We start from the raw sequence: 20,460 nt of genomic DNA on the forward strand, positions 1-20,460 counted from the left end.
CTCATCCACTTAACCACTTCCCCACCCCTCTCCCTCTACCCTAGCTCCAACATGAATAACCCTACACAAAAGCTCATAGCCTGTCTCCTCCTCTACCTACTAGGCTCTAGAAGTTGGATTCCAAAAACCTTAGCCTTCGAACCCATCCCAACTTACCCAACATGGAACAGAATATCAGGGCCTGACAAACCTCTCCGCCCCTATCGTCTCCTTCATAACTGTACAGAAACTGGCCCTTTCCCAATCTCCGTTGTCAACACCTCTCGCCATTCCTCCAGGCCAAGACCCAAAAGAATTCAATCCCTAAAGAACCTACAACATACTGAGACCCCCCTCCTCTAGAACAATCCATCTTCTCCGGGGCATACCTGAACATCCGCTCAGTCAGAAATAAATCCCAACTTATCAAAGACTGGCTAGAAGAAACCCACCTAGATATCCTTCTTCTAACCGAAACTTGGTTAATTTCCGATCAGGATACAATCATTGGAGAAATCCTTCCATCAGACTACAAAATCATCCCCCTATCTAGAGACTCAAAAAGAGGAGGCGGCCTAGCAATAATTCTAAGAGACCACTTTGAATTCCAAGTCCTAGACTCCAAACTAACCAATGACCTGGAAATTCTCACATGCAAAGTATCCAAAATTGACTGTAAAGACAACCTAATCGTCACTATATTCTATATACCCCCCAACAAATGGAACAAAGCAAAAGATGACTTCTATGAATTCCTCCTTACAAATTCGGTAGCCAGCACCCACAATCTCCTTGCCGGTGATGTTAACTTACACCTCGAACAGGAAGAGAATTCCAATGTAGCTGACCTCTTCTCCTTCCTTACCTCACTAGGTTTCTCCAAGCCTCCCCCAACTTCCACCCATAGGAAAGGCCACCACCTCGACTTGATCATCTTTCTTTCCAATGTCCCTACCACCCCCAGCTTATACCTCATAGGAGAAACATGGGCTAATACGCCTTGGTCGGACCACCTTCTTTGTAACTTCAAATTAACTTGGATCAAAAAACTACCTGAAAGGAAAACTAGGACCAACCCTAAAAAGATGTTCTGGTCAAGAGGCCAATTAAACCCAACAGACTTCTGGTCCCACTATAGCCCACCTTCCAGCACCAACCTAGAACCTAATTTCATACTTGATTGGAATAATTTCAGCAATCAGACTCTAAACGAAATCGCTCCACTGAAACTTCGCAAAAAAACTCTCCGTCCCTCAGACAGCTGGTTCGATGCTGACCTTTAAACTTTAAAACAAAAAGTACGTAAATTAGAAAGAACATGGCGCAAAACCGAGACAGATAATGCCAGACTCAACTGGCGACTAAAAGTCAAAGAATATAAAAGAATTATCAAAGAAAAACGCTCTAAACACTATTCCCAATTAATCAATACTCCCTCACTGAATAGCAAAGAACTTTTCAGAATAGTCAACTCACTATTCGATACTGACCAATTCAAACGCTCCAACTCAGACCTCCCACCCTCCGCCACTACCCTAGCCGACTATTTTACCAATTAAATTCACACTCTGAAATCGTCTCTCATAATCCCCAGCACAGACCCTACAATCAACCAACCGACCCTAGGAACTGATAGTTCAATAGCAGATATGACCTGGAACCACTTCGAAAGCCCAGACTGGAACCTATTCCTCAAGCTTTACTCCAAATATGCAAATTCAAACTGCCTACTAGATAGCTGTCCCCCCTCCATCATGAAATCTGCCCCTCCCTCATTCAAAATTGAACTCCTCAACTGGATATCCCTTTGCTTGTCCACCGTCCACTTCACGAAAGAACTCGGCCACATCCTTGTATCCCCGATTATCAAAAACCCCAAGGATTCTACCTCCTCAGCTTCCAATTACAGACCCATTGCCAACATACCGCTATTCCAAAAAATTACGGAAGGCCTAGTCAATAACGATCTCATGAACCACTTTGAGAAGTTCAACATTCTCCATGATTCCCAGTCCGGCTTCCGCCCAAATCATAGCACCGAAACTGTCTTAGCCTCTCTGATTAATTACCTCCTCCACTTATTATCACTGGGAAAAAGTGCCTTGATACTCCAGTTCGACTTGAGCAGTGCCTTTGACCTGGTTGACCATGACATTTTACTCAGATGCCTTGACTCCATTGGCATTTCTGGTCAGGTCCTAAACTGGTTCACAGGATTTCTAAAAAACGGCTCTTACCAAGCACACTACAACGGGATCTTCTCCCAACCCTGGCACAATCCCTGCGGAGTTCCTAGGGCTCCCCTCTTTCCCCTTCTCTATTCAATGTCTACATGGCCTTGCTGGGACATATGCTATTCAACCTGAAACTAAAATCATATATCTACGCAGATGACATCACTATTATCATTCCCATTACCTCTCTTTCACAAGAAACTGAACAATTCACCTCATCCATCCTCACCAAGATAGAACAATGGGCCACTCAATTCAAATTAAAGCTGAACCCAGAAAAAAACAAAATTTTCCTGGCCAGTCCCACCAACAAGCTAACAAACACCTCCTTGAAACACCTCCTTGATTGGGTTAGACTACCCAATCAACCCCACTATTAAAATCCTTGGAGTCATCCTGGACCGTTGCCTTACTTTCGAAGTCCACACCAATTCTCAGATTAAAAAATGTTTTGGTACCCTCTGGAAACTCCGCACCATCAAACACTACTTTGACTTCCTCTCCTTTCGATTACTGGTCCAGTCACTAATCCTGAGTATCCTAGACTACTGCAATATCATCTACCTAGGTTCATTTAAAAAAAAACATCAAACGCTTAAGACTCGTTCAGAATGCAGCCATTCGACTCATCTACAATCTCAAAAAATCAGACCATATAAGCCCCTTCTACAAAACACTGCACTGGCTGCCAATGGAGGCAAGGATTATCTTCAAATTTGCTTGCCTCTGCTTCAAAACCCTAACAGGCTCGTCTCCAATCTACCTGTCAGATCACTTTGTCCGTCCTGGCCCCACTCGCACACGTAACGCCCACTTGTTTGCCTTCCCGTCCCCAAAGTGCTGCATCTACAAGAAATTCCTTGATAGATCCCTGGCGTTCCAGGCAGGCAAATGGAACAAATGTCTATCCACTCTCATCTCTAATTCTCCTCCAACCAAACTTTCAGGAAAACAATCAAAACTTATCTCTTTGACAAATATTTCTGACTCCCGCCCTCCTTGTAACTCTACCTTTAACTACACCTTGTACTTCCCACCTATCTGTACCTCCTACCTACCTGCCTCCTACCTACCTGCACCTGACTTCCTAAGCTACGCTGATTGATTTGTTTATAACCTCGCTATCTCCTTCTTGCCTGCTCCCGACTTGCTAAGCTATATTGATTGATTGACTTATTTGTAACTTCACTGTTGATGTACAGTCTCTTGTCAAGTTACTACTACTACTACTACTAGCTTTATTTTTGTATACCGCAGTACCAGAATAGTTCAAAGCAGTTTACATAACACCTATTCCAATTAATAAATCAATGAATCAGTCTTTATGGATAAACTCCAAGATTCAAATTGGCAGATCTAAAATCATATGGAAGAACTGGATTATTGCAGGTATTCGAACTCTGAATGATGTTATTTCAGATGGTAAACTGCTTGAATTTTCACAGCTGCAGCATAGATTTGGTGTTAATAAATCACAAAGTTTTAAATGGTTGCAGCTGAAGCAGGCTATTCAGGTGGGGTTCCCTGAATGGAAAACATTGAATAATCAGTATAGTCTAGAGTTCCTATGCTTTCAAGCGGACTTCCTGGGACATCAAGCCGCATTGTGGTATAAATTAATATCTGGATATATGAATAAAAAACCAAAAAACGGTCTTAGAGACATTTGGAGTATTGAGATTAAGCAGCAAATTTCTGCATCTCAATGGCCACGAATTTAGTCTTGGAAAATGAGATGTACAGTATCAGCATCTATGAGGCAACCTTGGTTCTATTTGTTGCATAGAGCATTTTGGACCCCTGTTCGTTTACAAAAGTTAGATAGCTCTAAGTCTAATAAATGCTGGCATTGTAATCTGGAAGCGGGGACACTTGATAATTTAATTTACCATTGTCCCTGTATAAGATTATTTTGGAATTCAATTTGGACTCAAATAAATTGTCTATTAGAAAACCATGTTGCATTATCCTATGATACTATTCTGTTTGGCATGTCTATGAGGAAAAAAAGTCAAATATCAGCACATAATAACAAACTATTATTAATCTTGACTGGGGTTGCTATTTAGCATATCACCAATACCTGGAAAAATTATACTAATCTCAATTATACATTTTGGTGGAATTCGGTATACCATATTTTTAAGATGGAAAGAGCAATTGCAATACAGAAAGGGAACTATAATAATTTTATAAAGATCTGGGGGCCATTGGAATGATATTGTAATGAGTAAACATCATTTTCCTTGGATGAATATATGTACATATAGGGGGGGTGGGGGAGTTTTTCTGGAAATTTCACTAAATCATATGTTTATATTATATTTATGATATAATTGATTATAATATTTGAAAGAAGGTGGTTGGGATGGGATATAATTTTTATGTTTTTAGAATTATATGAGAATTACAAGTGTTATTGTTGTTACTAATGATATATTCCTGTACGCTTGCTGTAAGTTTTCAAAATGAATAAAGAATTAAGAAAAAAAAAAGAAAGTCAGCATGACCCGAGTAGTGGCATCACGTGCCAACAAATCAAAATCCAGCAGATTGGGCAACCAGAGCCATGCCAGCATCCTGGCTAATAGAAATTACTGGCTAACAGGACTAGAATTTCTCCTAAAACCTTTCAATACGCTGTCAGTTAGAAAGAACTTCTTTGAGCTTATGTCCAGAAATGACTGTTCTTGCCACAAAGATTATAAATAACAGTAACTTAGGAGCTCAACAGTTTTCTAATTTTTCAAGTTGGTCATCACTTAGAAGGACCATAGCACACCTGATCCACACTGCAACTTCAATTCAGTTAGCTGATACAAGACCAGACACTCAGCAGCCAAGTGTCATCAGAGAGACAGAGCTTCAGCTCACCAAGAGCAACTGAGCACTGTTTGGAAACCAAGGAACAGTGAAGACCAGTCACGGAAGTGATCTTCCTACATCATGAAGAAATCTGAGATGAGGACATTATGGACCATTGTCCATCCCAGAGACTCTCTCTCTCTCACTCTTTTATGCTGTTTGTTTGTCTGTTAATCTCTCGTTACAGCTCCTGCAAGACTACCAAAGAGAGTTCATCCATGCATCAGAGACATCAAGACAAGCTATAAATCATCAAGTCAAGCTTTAGTGACTTATGGACTTTAACTGGACTATAATGATTAAGTTTAAATAGTAATAGTGGTATCTACAAGAATTACTCACATGGAATGGGGGCATAACACTCCCCGCCTAGCTTCAGTAGAGTGCTTGTTTTAAGATGTGTAAACAAGGTGTGTTCTGTTGACTCAAGCTCCCAGAGTGCTTAGCTGCTCCCAGAGGGTATGACTGCAACTTGTGCTAGAGCCCACCTTATTCTTCAGTCTGTGAGAGAACAGAAACCATTTTGTGAAACCACATGGCTGCATGAAAACCTGGGTTATATACTGTCCTCTCACCAGGTTTTCACCTTTTTTTTCTGATAGCCTAATATTTATTTATTTATTCAATTTTCTATACCATTCTCCCAAGGGAGCTCAGAATGGTTTACATTAATTTATTCAGGTACTCAATCCTCCCATTGCCCCAGGTACATTAGATAGATTGTGAGCCCACCGGGACAGACAGGGAAAAATGCTTAAGTGACTTGCCCAGGGTCACAAGGATCAGCGTGGGTTTGAACCCACAACCTCAGAGTGCTGAGGCTGTAGCTTTAACCACTGCGTCACACACTCCCCATACAGCTTAGGTTCAGTATCTAAGTCTGGAGCACAGTGTTATTCCAAACACGGTATGTGGATACACTCCCAGATCCCCTTTGTATAGGATGTGGTGTTTGAGTAATAAGATTCTGTAATAACTGAACTGCCTTGAAATCATCAAATTATAAGTGTTTTTTCTTTAGTTCATGTTATTAAAAAAAATTGTTCAAAGAACTACAGTGTCTTGAGCCTGATAGCACTAAGGTTACTGAAGTAAGGGGTTTAACTGACTGGGAGCCTCAGACAAATTGTTAGCCTAACTCAGTGAGTTCCTGTTTAAGCAGTGCCTGGCCATATTGAGGAGTCCATGCTTCACAGTGAAACCTGGTCCCAACATATCCAGTCTGTTGATGAACCATTTTCTCTGGGATGCCAACCAATGTCTGTTGCAATGGCCTCCCCAGCCGAACAGGTTGGCATCTGTTGTGAGAATCATTCACTAAGTTATTCTGAGGAGCATGTCCTGTAATAATGAATGTGGGCAGAGCCACCAACTCATACTGCAGCAGGATTCTGGAGTCCATGGGAGAGTCATTTGAGGAGACCACTGAGACAGTAGTGAATTCTGGAGAGGATGTATGTGAGCCTTCACCCAAGTGACATCTATAGTAGCTGCCATGGAGCCTAGTACTTGGAGACAGTGCCATGCAGATGGAGCTGGCTTGGCCATCATGTCCATTATCTGAGTGCAAAGTTTCTGTCTGCATGTCTGTGGAAGATAGACCCAGCCTTCTGCCATGTTGCATAGTATTCCTAAGTATTCCATGGATTGGGATGGAATCAGTTGGCTCTTTTGAAAATTCAGTATCTAGCCCAGACTCTGCACGACCTGGACCACTTGAGTCACTGCTTGTTCCCCTTCTGATCATGATGGAGTTGTGATCAACCAGTCATCCAGATATGGATGCATTTGTAATCCTGCTCTGCAGAGATGCACTGCTGCTATTACCATTACCTTGATAAACATGTGGAGTGCTGTTGCCCAAAGGGAAACTCCGAGCACATGTCTCTCCAGCACATGGAATCTCAGGATTCTCCAATGTTCTGGAAATATGGGAATGTGCAGATACACTTCCTTCAAGTCAAGAGAATCTATAAATTCTCCACAGAGCCACCACTGCAATGACTGACCACATGGTTTCCATGCAAAAGCATGGAACCTTTAGTTTGTTGATTTGTGTGAGATCTAGACTGGGTCTCTAGCTCTCTGAGCCTTTCTTGTGCAGTATGAAGAATACGGAGTATCTGCCCAAGCCTGATTCTTCTGGAGGAACTGGCTCTATGGCCTGAGTTTCTAGAAGTCTCTGTACTGTTGCCAAGACTCTGCATGATTTTTCTGGTCGCCTCATCGGGGAGACCACAAACCAATCTGTTAAGGGATGGGCAAACTCAAGCTTGTACCCTCTCCGAATGATCTCCAGCACCCAGCAGTCATAGAAACATAGAAAGTGACGGCAGAAAAGGGCCAAGGCCCATCGAGTCTGCCCACTCCATTGACCCACCCCCCTAGTTAATTGCTCTCTGATGCCCTTTTCCCTCGAAGAGATCCGACATGAGCATCCCAAATGATCTTAAAAACTTGCACGCTTCTGGCCTCAACCACCTGTACTGGGAGCCTATTCCAGCTGTCCACCACTCTTTCAGTGAAGAAGTACTTCCTGGGGTCGCCATGAAACTTCCCGCCCTTTATTTTCAACGGGTGTCCTCTTGTGGCTGAGGGTCCTCTAAGAAGGAAAACATTATTTTCTACCTTGATGCGACCAGTGACATACTTAAACGTCTCAATCATGTCCCCTCTCTCCCTACGTTCTTCGAGAGAGTATAGCCGCAATTCGTTCAGCCTTTCTTCGTATGATAGATCTTTGAGCCCCGAGACCATCTTGGTGGCCATTCACTGTACCGACTCAATTCTCAGCACATCTTTGCGTTAATGTGGCCTCCAGAATTGTACGCAGTACTCCAGATGAGGCCTCACCATGGTTCTGTACAAAGGCATTAGGACGTCGGGCTTCCGACTAACAAAACTTCTCCGGATACAACCCAGCATTTGCCTAGCCTTAGATGAAGCCTTCTCCACTTGTTTGGCCGTTTTCATGTCATCGCTGATGATCACCCCCAAATCCCGTTCTGCGGCAGTCCTTGCTAAGGTTTCTCCATTCAATGTGTACGTTCTGCACGGATTATTGTTGCCAAGGTGCATGACCTTGCATTTGTTAGCGTTGAAGCTAAGCTGCCAGGTCAAGGACCACTGTTCCACAAAAGCAGGTCTTGCGTCATGCTGTCGGACAGATTGCCGTTACTCACAATATTACATAGTTTGGCATCATCAGCGAATAATGTTATTTTACCTTGAAGTCCTTGAGTCATGTCTCTTACAAATATGTTAAACAGGATCGGGCCCAAGACTGAGCCCTGCGGCACCCCACTGGCTACCTCCGATGTTTTAGGGATGGTACCATTAACAACCACCCTCTGAAGTCTACCACTCAGCCAATCGTGAACCCATGCTGTAAGTGTTTCACCTAATCCCATCGATTTCATTTTGCTCAATAGCCTGCGGTGGGGGACTCTATCAAAAGCTTTGCTGAAGTCCAAGTACACGACGTCTAGGGACTCTCCCAAATCCAGTTTCCTTGTTACCCAGTCAAAGAAACTGATGAGATTGGACTGACAGGACCTACCCTTGGTGAATCCATGTTGGTGGGGATCGCGTAGTTCCTCCTCGTCTAGTATCATGTCCAACTTGCATTTGATGAGTGTCTCCATGAGTTTACTCACTACCGATGTGAGACTTACCAGTCTGTAATTCGCAGCCTCTGTCCTGCAACCTTTTTTGTACAGAGGAACGACGTTAGCTGTTTTCCAGTCCAAGGGGACTATTCCCGCTCTCAGGGACAGATTGAAGAGTACGGATAAAGGTTCTGCCAGGACGTCCCTGAGCTCACTGAGCACCCTGGGATGTAGATTGTCCGGGCCTATGGCTTTGTTCACCTTGAGTCTTGATAATTCGTCATAGACATCTCCGGAAGTAAACTCAAAATCCCGAAATAGGTCTTCTGAACTTTGCTTTACCTGCAACTGTGGACCAGACCCCGGTGTCTCACAGGTAAAGACCGAGCAGAAGTATTCATTTAGTAGTTCGGCTTTATCTGAATCTGATTCTACAAACCTCCCATCTGATTTCCTAAGGCGCACTATCCCATCAGTGTTTCTTTTTCTGTCGCTAATATGCCTGAAGAAGGATTTGTCACCCTTCTTAATGTTCCTTGCCAGGTTTACTTCAGCTTGATGCTTGGCCTCTCTGACTGCCGCTTTCACCGCTGTAGACTTGGCCTTGTATTCCAATTTAGCCTCCCTTGTCTCTGAATGTTTGTAGGAAATGAATGCAAGCTTCTTTTCTTTAACGAGATCTGAGATCTCTGCTGTGAACCATTGGGGTCTAATGTTTCTTCGCCGTTTGCTTGTTGATTTTATGTATCGGGTCGTTGCTGCATGTAAGGTAGATTTCAAGGTTGACCACATGTCCTCCACATTATCGGCCACATCTTGGATTTGTAGTGCGTGATGGACGAAATCTCCCATGCGTTTGAAGTCAGCGCCTCGAAAGTTGAGTACTCTTGTTGTCGTGCTCGATCTAGTGAAATCTTTCTTGAGATTGAACCATACCATGTTGTGATCACTGGAGGCTAACTTATCGCCTACCGAGACCTCCGATATGCTTTCTCCATTGGTGAGTACCAGGTCCAGAATCGCCTGTGCCCTAGTTGGCTCTGATACCAGTTGTTTGAGTTGTGCTCCTTTAATGGCGGATAATAGCCTTCTGCTGGCGCTGGTTGTCGCTGTGAGCGTGTTCCAATCTGCATCGGGCATGTTGAAGTCCCCAAGCAGAACAGTGTCCCCCCTTAAAGTGATATTCTCTATATCTTTGATTAATTCTATGTCTTTCTGCTGTGGGATGAGAACTGGAGGCTTAGCTTCACCTAGATCCTGTGAATCTCGGTCTTGATCCCTCCACCAGTGTTTTTTATATTCTTCACAATGCTACCTGAACCGTCTACCTGCTGTCTATTTGCTGCTTTCTGCTTATTTTAATGTTACCTGCTTAAGTGCTGCCAACAACTTTCCCTTCTGCGACCGCTGCTGACCCTGCCACCTTATTAGCTTACCGGATGTCAACAACTTTTCTTTCTGCCACCGCAAAGCAGCGGTGCTGCTGACCCTGGAGATAGTGTAGGAAGATAAAGGTATGGATGGGGTAACAGGTCCCCCCCGGGCAGATAGAAGTGGTGAAACTAGAGAGCATTGTCAGTGGCATAGATGAAAGTCTGTACATGCTTATCCATTGACCTAACAGATGTTATACCAGCTGCACTAGAAGTCACAATTTTATTCTTCCTCTTCCCTGTATTCAAAATAATACCAAAAGAGAGTAAAGAGACAATAAAAGTACTTAGGCAAGGCAAACTCCAGCTTAATAGGGCAGAATGATCAGGTTCCTTCATCTCCTTCAGGCTCGTAAGGGGTTGCAAAGTAACAGGACCTACCTCTTTGGTCATGCTTCTTCGTGCCATGCCCCTGTGGCTGTGCACTGATGCGCTAATGAGGTTGTCCAGCAAGGACCCCCCGGTGATGTCAAGGGGACCTGCTTCATGCGGTCCCAGCTCTACCTGGTCTCTCTAATCATTCTCTCAGGGTTTACCCTATCCCAAGGCTTTTTAATTTTCTCAGGAGTTTCTCATAAAGAATTAAAAAAAAACTTTCTGAAAATTTAGATATACTATATCTACCAGCTTACCTTTATCAACATGTTTATTCACACCTTCAAAAATATATCAGATCAGTGGACAAGACTTCCTTTGGCTGAATGGAAGATTAAGTTTCTTACCTTTGCTAATCTTCTTTCTTGTAAACAAGAATATCAGTCTTGACCAACAGATATTTATTCTCCCTAACTACAAAGTCTGTAGACAGCCTAATTTACATATTTTTCAGCTCCTCCTCTCACTCTAGGTTTGCTAGATTTCCTCAGTCTGTATTAAAGCAGTGAGTCAGCCCTAGAATGGGTATAAAAAGAGAGAGAGGAGACATGGAGATTTTTCCTGAGATTAATACAAGTCTGTTCTGCTGAACAACAATACCATTAATTAAAACATTTTGCAATGCATAATGAGGTAAAATGAAACTGACAGGGTCTACGGTCAGACTAGAAGAGGTATACAGGCAGATTGATAGGCTAAAGAGCGATAAATCCCCGGGACCGGATGGCATCCATCCGAGGGTCATCAAGGAACTGAAAGGGACTATAGATGAACTGCTTCAACTAATAGCCAATCTGTCAATTAAAACAGGAAAGATTCCGGAGGACTGGAAGGTGGTGAATGTTACACCAATCTTCAAAAACGGTTCGAGGAGAACCCGGGAAACTACAGATCCGGTGAGTCTGACCTCGGTACCGGGAAAGATGATAGAGGCGCTGATAAAGGAACACCTCATTGATCACCTCGACGGACACAGTCTGATGAGGACCAGCCAGCATGGTTTCAGCAAAAGCAGATCTTGTTTGACAAACTTGCTGCACTTCTTCGAGGGAGTAAACAGGCAGATAGACAAGGGCGACCCGGTCGACATTGTATATCTGGACTTTCTGAAGGCGTTTCACAAGGTTCCGCATGAACGACTACTTCGGAAAATTGCGAGCCATGGAATCGAGGGAGAAATTCTCACGCAGATTAAAAACTGGCTGGAGCATAGAAAACAGAGAGTGGGAGTAAATGGGCAATACTTGGACTGGAAGAGCGTCACCAGTGGGGTGCTGCAGGGCTCGGTGCTTGGACCTGTACTCTTTAACATCTTTATAAATGATCTGGACATAGGTACGACGAGCGAGGTGATTAAATTTGCGGACGACACGAAGTTATTCAGAGTATTGAAGATGCAAGGGAATGGGCATCGACATGGCAGATGAGGTTCAATGTGGATAAGTGTAAAGTGATGCATGTCGGTATCAAAAATCTCAAGCACGAGTACAGGATGTCCAGGGCAGTACTTGGAGAGACCTCCCAGGAAAGGGACTTGGGAGTTCTGATAGACAAGTCGATGAAGCCGTCTACACAATGTGCAGCGGCGGCAAAAAGGGTGAACAGAATGCTAGGAATGATAAAGAAGGGGATCACGAATAGATCGGAGAAGGTTATCATGCCACTGTACCGGGCCATGGTGCACCCTCACCTGGAGTACTGCGTTCAGCACTGGTCGCCGTACATGAAGAAAGACATGGTACTACTTGAGAAGGTCCAGAGAAGAGCGACTAAGATGGTTAAGGGGTTGGAGGAGCTGCCGTACAGCGAAAGATTAGAGAAACTGGGCCTCTTCTCCCTCGAACAGAGGAGATTGAGAGGGGACATGATCGAAACATTCAAGGTACTGAAGGGAATAGACTTAATAGATAAGGACAGGTTGTTCACCCTCTCCAAGGTAGGGAGAATGAGAGGACACTCTTTAAAGTTGAAAGGGGATAGATTCCGTACAAACGTAAGGAAGTTCTTCTTCACCCAGAGAATGGTGGAAAACTAGAACACTCTCCTGGAGACTGTCATAGGGGAAAACACCTTCCAGGGATTCAAGACTAAGTTAGACAAGTTCCTACTGAACAAGGACGTACGCTGGTAGGGCTAGTCTCAGTTAGGGCAGTGGTCTTTGACCAAAAGGGCCGCCGCGTGAGCGGACTGCTGGGCATAATGGACCACTGGTCTGATCCAGTAGCGGCAACTCTTATGTTCTTCTTCTTTCTGACCTTAAGGGACGGTGGAAATAAAGAAGACGTCTGACCTTCCAGACATGTTTGAGACAGAAATAAAGCTAGCAAACTGACAGGGCGGGTGTCAATAATGATATTCCTGTTAACAAGAAGATCAGCAAAGGTAAGATCCTAATCTTCCATTCTAGTGCAACAGTAATATCAGTCTTGACCAATGGGACATCCAAAGCAATCCCTAGTGCCTAGGGAGGGACAAGTGAGCCTGTTGCCAGTACTGCAGAACCAAACTCCGCATCTCTTCTGGCTGCCACATCTACCCTGGAAAATTTGTTAAAAGTGTGGAGATGAGACTATGTGGCTGCCCTACAAATTTCTTCTGGTAAGAAAGCCCTAGCCTCTGCCCAGGACGATACCACCCCCCTGGTGGATGTGCCTTTACTCCCATGGAAAACTGTTTTCCTTTATAGTTCAAAGAAACTGTCAGTCAAATCCATCTTGAAATGATCGCTTCTGATGCCAACCATCCCATCATGCTGTACCCAGGAGCATGAAGACTTGATACACAGGTGAAACTCATTCATTATCTCTAAATAATGAAGGAGAACTCTTTGGACATTGAGGCATTTTAGGGTCTTGTCTTCCTTCTTTGCACCGGAGGGGCACATCCTGGTTTACGTGAAAACTGGAAACTACCTGTGGTAAGAGGGAAGGTAACTTTCAAAGTCTCCGAAATCTTGAGGACTCCTGCAATTCTGATACCTTTCTGGCTAAAGTTATGACCACTAAAAACACAGTCTTGACTGTTAAGTCCATGAGTGAGGCCTCCTCCAAGGGCTCATACAGGGCCCGAGCTAGTGCCCACAGGATGAGATTAAGATTTCAGGACAGAAAAGGCTGGTGCACGGGGGGACAAAGACACTATGCTCCCTTTAAAAATATGGACACAACTGGATGAGAAGCCAAGGTTCGCTGTTTGATCTGCCCTCTAAAGCTGTACCTTGAGTGAACCTATTGCAAGATCTTTATCGAGTCCCTCCTGAAGAAAGGATAAAACCATGGCAATTGGAGACTTAGTTGGATCTGTGTGTCTCTAACTGCACCAGATGTGAAAACACTTCCAAGCCTCTGTATAGGTTGCCAAAGTGGACTGCTTCTTAGATCTTAGCAGGGTGATTATCACCAAGTCTTTGCACACTAAGAGGTTCATAATCAAAACAGAAATACATCTAAAAATCCACCTAAATTGGCACTTGGATGACCTAAAATAGAAGTCATCCAAGTGCCGATAATCAAAACGGGTTTTTAGACGTATCCAGAGACTTTTTATACCTCTGAATGTCACTGTATGCCCATAGCTGAAAGGGTTGTTTAGGAGAAGTTGTGCAGACGGGATTTGGGTAGGACATGGGCTGACCTAGACTTAGTCATACTGCAAATATAACCAAAAGTTTTATGAGGCTGCTTGGACTTAGGCGATCTAAAAACAGGTCTAAGTGCCCAGAAGGTATCCAAAGTGACCAGATGACCACAGTAGACACAAAGTACAGACCCCCCCCCCCCCACACTCCTCCAGTGATCACTGATCCTCGTACACCACCATAAAAATCAGAATAAAAACGTACATACCTGCCCCAGAACATCAGCACCTGGCATGGGAAAGCCTAGAAGAGCTGTACAGAGGTGGTTTAAGTAGTCTGGGGGATGGGCTAATGAACCATTGACAGAAGGACCCAGGCCCATAAACCACTCTAACCACTGTATTCATAGTGAAAAATGTGAGTCCACCAACCCTCCCCCAACCCTACTGTACTGCCATATAGGTGGCACCTGCAGCCATAAGGGCTATTGGGGCTATAGACAGGTGGGTATAGTAGGTTTTGGGGGGCTCACCATGACCTGCAAAGGAGTTGTGGTGAGATGTTTATGTGGCACCCTTTTTGTGAAGTTCACAGCAGTGCCCTGTAAGGTGCCCCATTACTCTGTTGCCATGTCTGGGTGGCCAGTCCATCACTTTGATAGCCCCTCCCAAGTCCACAAGATCTTGTGAAAGAAATCTCGGATGACAGGGAAGCCTGAGCCCCTTGCCCCTAGGCCAGTCCAGGGAAACCAGAATTACTTGTCCCTTGTGGCTCCTTATCCTTTGGAGGCCTCTTCCTATCATCGACCATGGGGGAAACATATACAGAAGCTCTGTTGGAGGCCAGGGCTAAACTAGAGCATCTAGGCCATTACTTCCTGCATCATATCTTTGACTGAAGAACTGGGTGTCCTTCTTGTTGCTGACTGATGTCTTGAGATTGAATGTCGGTCACCCCTAGTGCTGTACAATGTTATTGATCTCCTGAGAAAGAGACAACTCAGGAAATTTACTTGCACATTGTCCTGCTACATGTGCTATCGAAAGAGCCAATAGATGGGGCTCAGCCTATTGGAACAGCATTTGAGCCTCCAATCTCAGCGGTGTACTCCTGGTGCCTCCCTGCTGGTTGACGAAGGCTACCGCTGTGGTATTGTCTGAGAAGACACGGACTGCCTTGCCCTCCAAAATGCTCTTCAGGGCCCGAAGGGATAGCCTGATTGACCACTGCTTTGCAACGGGTGCCCTTGGTAATGGGCTCCCCAGCCAAAGAGGCTGGCATCTGTTGTCAAGATCTCCCATGTGGATATGTGCAAAGGCATACCCCGGGATAGGGACTGTGGCTCCAGCCAGCAGCAATCCAGGCTGTGAAGAGCTGTGTTTGTCCAAGTCATTGATAAATCCAGTGCATCTGACTGTGGGGACTACCGGGAGAGCAATGTCTCCTGTAGAGGGCATAAATGCACTCTCGCCAAGGATACTACATCTATCATTGCCACCATGGACCCCAGCAATGGAAGATAATGTCATGCCATTGGAGCTGGCTGTCCTTTATTGCAAAAATCTGATGTCTGAGCTTTGCTCTGCATGCTTCCGGAAGAAAAACCCTATTCTGATCTTTATCAAACAGAATTCCCAGGTATTCCAAGGACTTTTCATCACCCAGCTTAGGCTCTGCAGAAGCTGAACTCCTTGGGCTACTGCTGCTTTTTCAATCTGCCTCAGATGGTGTCCTTATTAGCCAGACATCCTGGTAAGAGTACACCTGTATCCCTGTCTTGCACAGTGTGCAGCTACCATGATCATTATCTTGATGAAGGTGCATGGTGCTGTAGCTAGTCCAAATGGAAAAGCAGAGAACTGGAGATGATATTCTAGTACATGAAACCTCAAGAACTTTCTGTAAGCCTCTGTCAGATCTAGGGAGGCAAGGAATTTCCCTGGGGCAACTGATGCAATGACTGACCGAATGGTTTCCACACAGATGCAAGGGCTACATGATCTGACTTCAGATCTAGTATTGATTTCCAGTCGACTGAGTTCATTTTGGGCATGATAAAGTATATTGAGTATCTATCCAAGCCTCATTCACCTTCTGGTATGGTCTCTATGGTTCCTAGATCTCTGAACCTCTTTACCATTGCCAGAACGCTAGCTGCTTTGTCTGGCTTTCCCACAGGAGAATTTATGAAGAGATCCAGAAGAGGTCAGAATAATTCTAGCTTATACCCTCCTGAATGATGTCTAGTACCCAACGGTCTGAAGAGATCCATATCCAGGCATGTCAAAACTCCGCCAGCTTGTCCCCCACCCGAGGAGGGGGGCTACAGGCCTGGCGTCATTGCTGCCTTTTGGGTACAGCAATGGAGCAGGATCTGGACACCTGGGAGTGCCTGACACTTTGAACCTCTGTTTGGGCTTTGGAATGGTCTCAGCGAAAGAAACATTCCCAAATACTGTCAAAGTAAATGACCTGAACCGTGGAAAATTTTCCCAACGGGCCTGCTGTCTGGAAAGGACTGGCTTACAATCCACCACACTGGCCATCAGATTGTCAAGACCCTTGCCAAAGAGTAATTGCCCTTTAAAGGGGAGTTTGCTCAAAGTCACCATAGAGGCTGAATCTACCGCCCATTGCTTGATCTAGAGCACTCTGCGGGTGGAGATAGCGTATGCTACTCAAGACCATAAAACAGTCATACAGCAATTCCAGTACATAATCAACCCCAACCAAAAGGAACTAGGGGTCATTGCTGTCGTCTGGGTCTCCTGCCCAGCTGAGCTTTGAATGGTATACTTGAGCAACAAACGACAATGCTGATGCCACTTTTAGGCCTAGTGCTGTGGCCTCAAATTGTCTCTTAATGCAAAGCCAGTCTGCAGTTCTGGGAGTCTTTCAGAACCAATCCACCTTCACCAGAAAGGGAAGTACATTTAGTAACTTGTGCCACTAGGGAATTCACCCTTGGCATATTAAACAGCTGCTGGAACTCAGCATCCATAGGGTAGAGCAGGGGTCCCCAAAGTCCCTCCTTGAGGGCCAAATCCAGTCGGGTTTTCAGGATTTCCCCAATGAATATGCATGAGATCTATGTGCATGCTCTGCTTTCAATGCATATTCATTGGGGAAATCCTGAAAACCCGACTAGATTCGGCCCTCAAGGAGGGACTTTGGGAACCCCTGGGGTAGAGCTTTTTCATGGCTACCTTCAGGGGCCCCTCAGGGACCTTCCAGTGGTCAGTTAGCATCCTGGTAATGTCTAGATGTGAGGGAAAGCATGTCACCTGCGTCTTTGTGCTGCTCATGAGAGAGCACTGAATGGCAGAGGTCTGGGTTGACTCCAGCTTTAATTCCTGGAGGGATCGGTAATGATTCCCTGCAGAGTGGATGGCTTGAACAGCCTGCGAAGCATTAAGTCCTCTTCAAGGTCCAGGGCTGCCATCTGATCATGATCTAGCTCACCAAGCTGAGTTACTGAATCTCCAAGCACGGAGGATCCTGTCTGAGAAAGTAGAGACATGGACTCTGAACCATCTTTGTCTGAATCCTGCGCAGCCTGGGTCCCCGTCACTTGAGCATGGCTTAGGTTAGGGGACCCCATGTCTTTTGTTGGAAGAAACCCAGGTGCCACTCTTGTCAAGAAGGCTGTAAATTATACAGTGTTCCCTCTAAGCTGAGCAGGAGTCCTCCACCCACAGTCTCACCAATAGAGGGTGCTGTTTTACTGTCACATTTTTCAATTGTGAGGGACAGGCAAGTTCTGCAGGACTCCAGGGAACATACCTGTCCTTAGCGACTGAAAATATTCCACCCCCTAGTGGTAGCAATGCAGCTGGAGGACACCTGCTCAGCTTAGAGGGAACAGTGTCACTCATGGGGCCAGGCCAACTTCTGTAGCTTAAAAAAGCTTCATATACCATATGTATAAATTCAGGAGTGAAACACTGCTCAGGCTGCCCGGAGGAACCTGGCAAAACCACACGTGATGCATGCTTGGGTCTGCCCACTGGTATGCAACTGTACTTTGCCGAGGACACAAACTCTCCATTTTCTGGTTCCAGCTGAAATTTCTGTCCCAGGAAATGTTCCATATGGGCTCCAATCTACCAGAGTTATGAGAATGGGTAAAGAATGAAGCTCTGCCCCCCCTCATGTGTCGTACCGCACATAAAACAATGACCCCCCTCAGACAGGCATCTGCTATAAATCTGGCATGAATTCAAAGGATCTTCTGCCCTTTTACATAAAAAACGAGGGGTTTTGTAGCAGATAGAGACTTTTAAAATCAAATTAGGAAATCCAAGATGGCTACCACAATAGTAGTGATTTTGGCACCTAAAATGGCCCATGGAGGCAAAATTGAAACACCAAAAATTCAAGAAAGAGGTTTTGGGAGGAGGGGGGACCCTGTTCCTAGTTTCAGAAAACTTTAAAATTAACTTTAAAGGACCCCCGTCGATTTTCTCAGATGCCTTACTCACTGTGCCATGCTGGATGCTGAGAGCTGCTAACAGAGAACTTCTAGAAGTATGAAAAGACTTCTGTCTCAGACAAGCCTGACAAAAGAAAACCGGCTTGTTTCTTCAGACAGACATCCAGTCTCCCCGAGGGACTGGACCCTCAGACATCCACATGACGTTGTGGGGGGGGGGATGAATGCAGTAAGCCCCAATTCTGATACAAAACTACCATGGAAGCTGCACAGCCTGTGCTCAAGCCCACTGTGGATGAAACCTGGGGTTAGCCTGCTCCCAAGGCTCCCTGAGCCTCCAGACTGTTAATGCAGGCTGGCCACACAGGGATCATGCAAAGCATGTGCCTGCAGGCTGCAGACTTCTGCCCCAAGAGTCTGTACCTTCTCGCAGCCAGAGATGTCTCTGCAGCACCAATAGCCTAGCTTAAAGGAGAAAACCTCCCTAAAATAAAGAAAATAAACGCAAGTAGCACAGAGAAGCTCCTACAACTTCGCTATAGAGAATAAGACTGAGGAAATCTAACACAGCCCAGAGTGAGAAGAGGAAGAGGAGCTGAAGAATATGTAAATTAGGCTCTCTATAGACTTTGCAGTTAGGGAGGGTAAATACCCATTGATCAAGACTGATATTCCTGTTGCACTAGAATTCATGTTGATTCTGTCCATTAAATGATGTTTCTCTACTATGTGTTCAGTAATTTTGGCCTTCTATTTTGCTTGGCATTGACTTTAGACTTACCAGTCCGTAGTTTCTTGAATCACTTATGGAACTAATTTCTTTAAAAATTGGGATTACATTAGCTACCTTTCAATCTTTAGGTACCATGGAAAATTTTAGTGACAAGTTACCAATAATAAATCTGCAATTTATTTTTTTATTTCTTTTAGTATCCTGGAATGTATACTAGAGAATGACATGATGACCCATTCCTGCGGTAAACTATGGCAAACCTCAGTAAAACTACAGGAATATGTAAAAATTTGGACTGTTTACTGTACGTGTGGGAACAAAGCTTTTTACCACTCTGCTGCAGAGCAGTAAAAAGCTTTGATCCCGTGGGAAACCCCACCCACAATCACAGTCCCCCTCATGGCTCCAGTCATCCCTCACCCCCTCACAGGTCTCACAGCTCCAGTCCCCCCCCTCGCTTGCAGGTCCGCAACTAAGGCTTCCCCCTTGCTTATGGATCTGTCGGCTCCAGTCCCCCCTCACTTGTGGGTCTGGCAGGTCCAGCTGATCTCTACACATACCTGCTTGACAGTGCTCGTGGCCTTCCCTCTGCCGAGCCCCTTCTTATGATGCAACTTCCTCTTTTTGTAAAAGTTGCATCATAAGGAGAAGCCCGGCAGAGGGATGACCATGAGCACTGTTGAGCAGGTGTATGTAGAGATCAGCTTGCTCTTCGAGGTGTGTGCCAACAGCAGGGAAGGAGGGAGGCTGGACTCTCAGGACCCGTGAGGGAGAGGGAGTTGGACCCACCAGATCCACAAGAGGAGGAGCTGAAGCTGTCCGCCCTGAGGAAGAGAGGGAGGGAATAAAAGGCAAAGCAGATGCCGGGGCAGGAGGAAGGGCTGGGGCAGGAAAAAAGGGCACAGGAGGGGCGTTGGGGAGAGAGAACTGAAATGCTTATCCTGCCAGTGCTGGTGTTAAGATATGGGTAGGACCCAGGGCAGAAATTTGGGAGGGGGGACTGCAAAACTCACTACTAGCCCGTGCTCAGCTTAGGGCTTACTCTAGCCAGGGGGCAATTGCCATAATTGCACCTGTCATGTATGATATTTATATTTTGCACAGTATAGGAGGAAATAGATCTTTCTATTTCTTTGGTGTTGTACTATATGGAAGGTGTGGCTTCTTGAGATTTTGGTTTAATTTATGTTTATCATTTTTGGTCAGCTATTATGTATTTAGCAA

The 20,460-nt window shown here is 45.0% G+C and overlaps 1 protein-coding gene across 5 annotated transcripts in view; it reads right to left on the reverse strand.

The window, feature by feature from the left end:
• Nucleotides 1-20,460, reverse strand: part of GNAO1 (G protein subunit alpha o1) — a 1,237,229-nt gene that overhangs the window by 266,312 nt on the left and 950,457 nt on the right. The window contains exon 8 of one of the 5 annotated variants that reach the window (XR_004539356.1): nt 5,421-5,579. The exons of the other annotated variants lie outside the window; for them this stretch is intronic. The gene's annotated coding sequence lies outside the window, so the exon portion shown is untranslated. The remainder of the gene's footprint in view (nt 1-5,420; nt 5,580-20,460) is intronic. 5 annotated transcript variants of the gene reach the window in all.

This window comes from Geotrypetes seraphini, chromosome 4, assembly GCF_902459505.1.
Source record: "Geotrypetes seraphini chromosome 4, aGeoSer1.1, whole genome shotgun sequence".
In the NCBI taxonomy this organism is placed as follows: domain Eukaryota; kingdom Metazoa; phylum Chordata; class Amphibia; order Gymnophiona; family Dermophiidae; genus Geotrypetes; species Geotrypetes seraphini.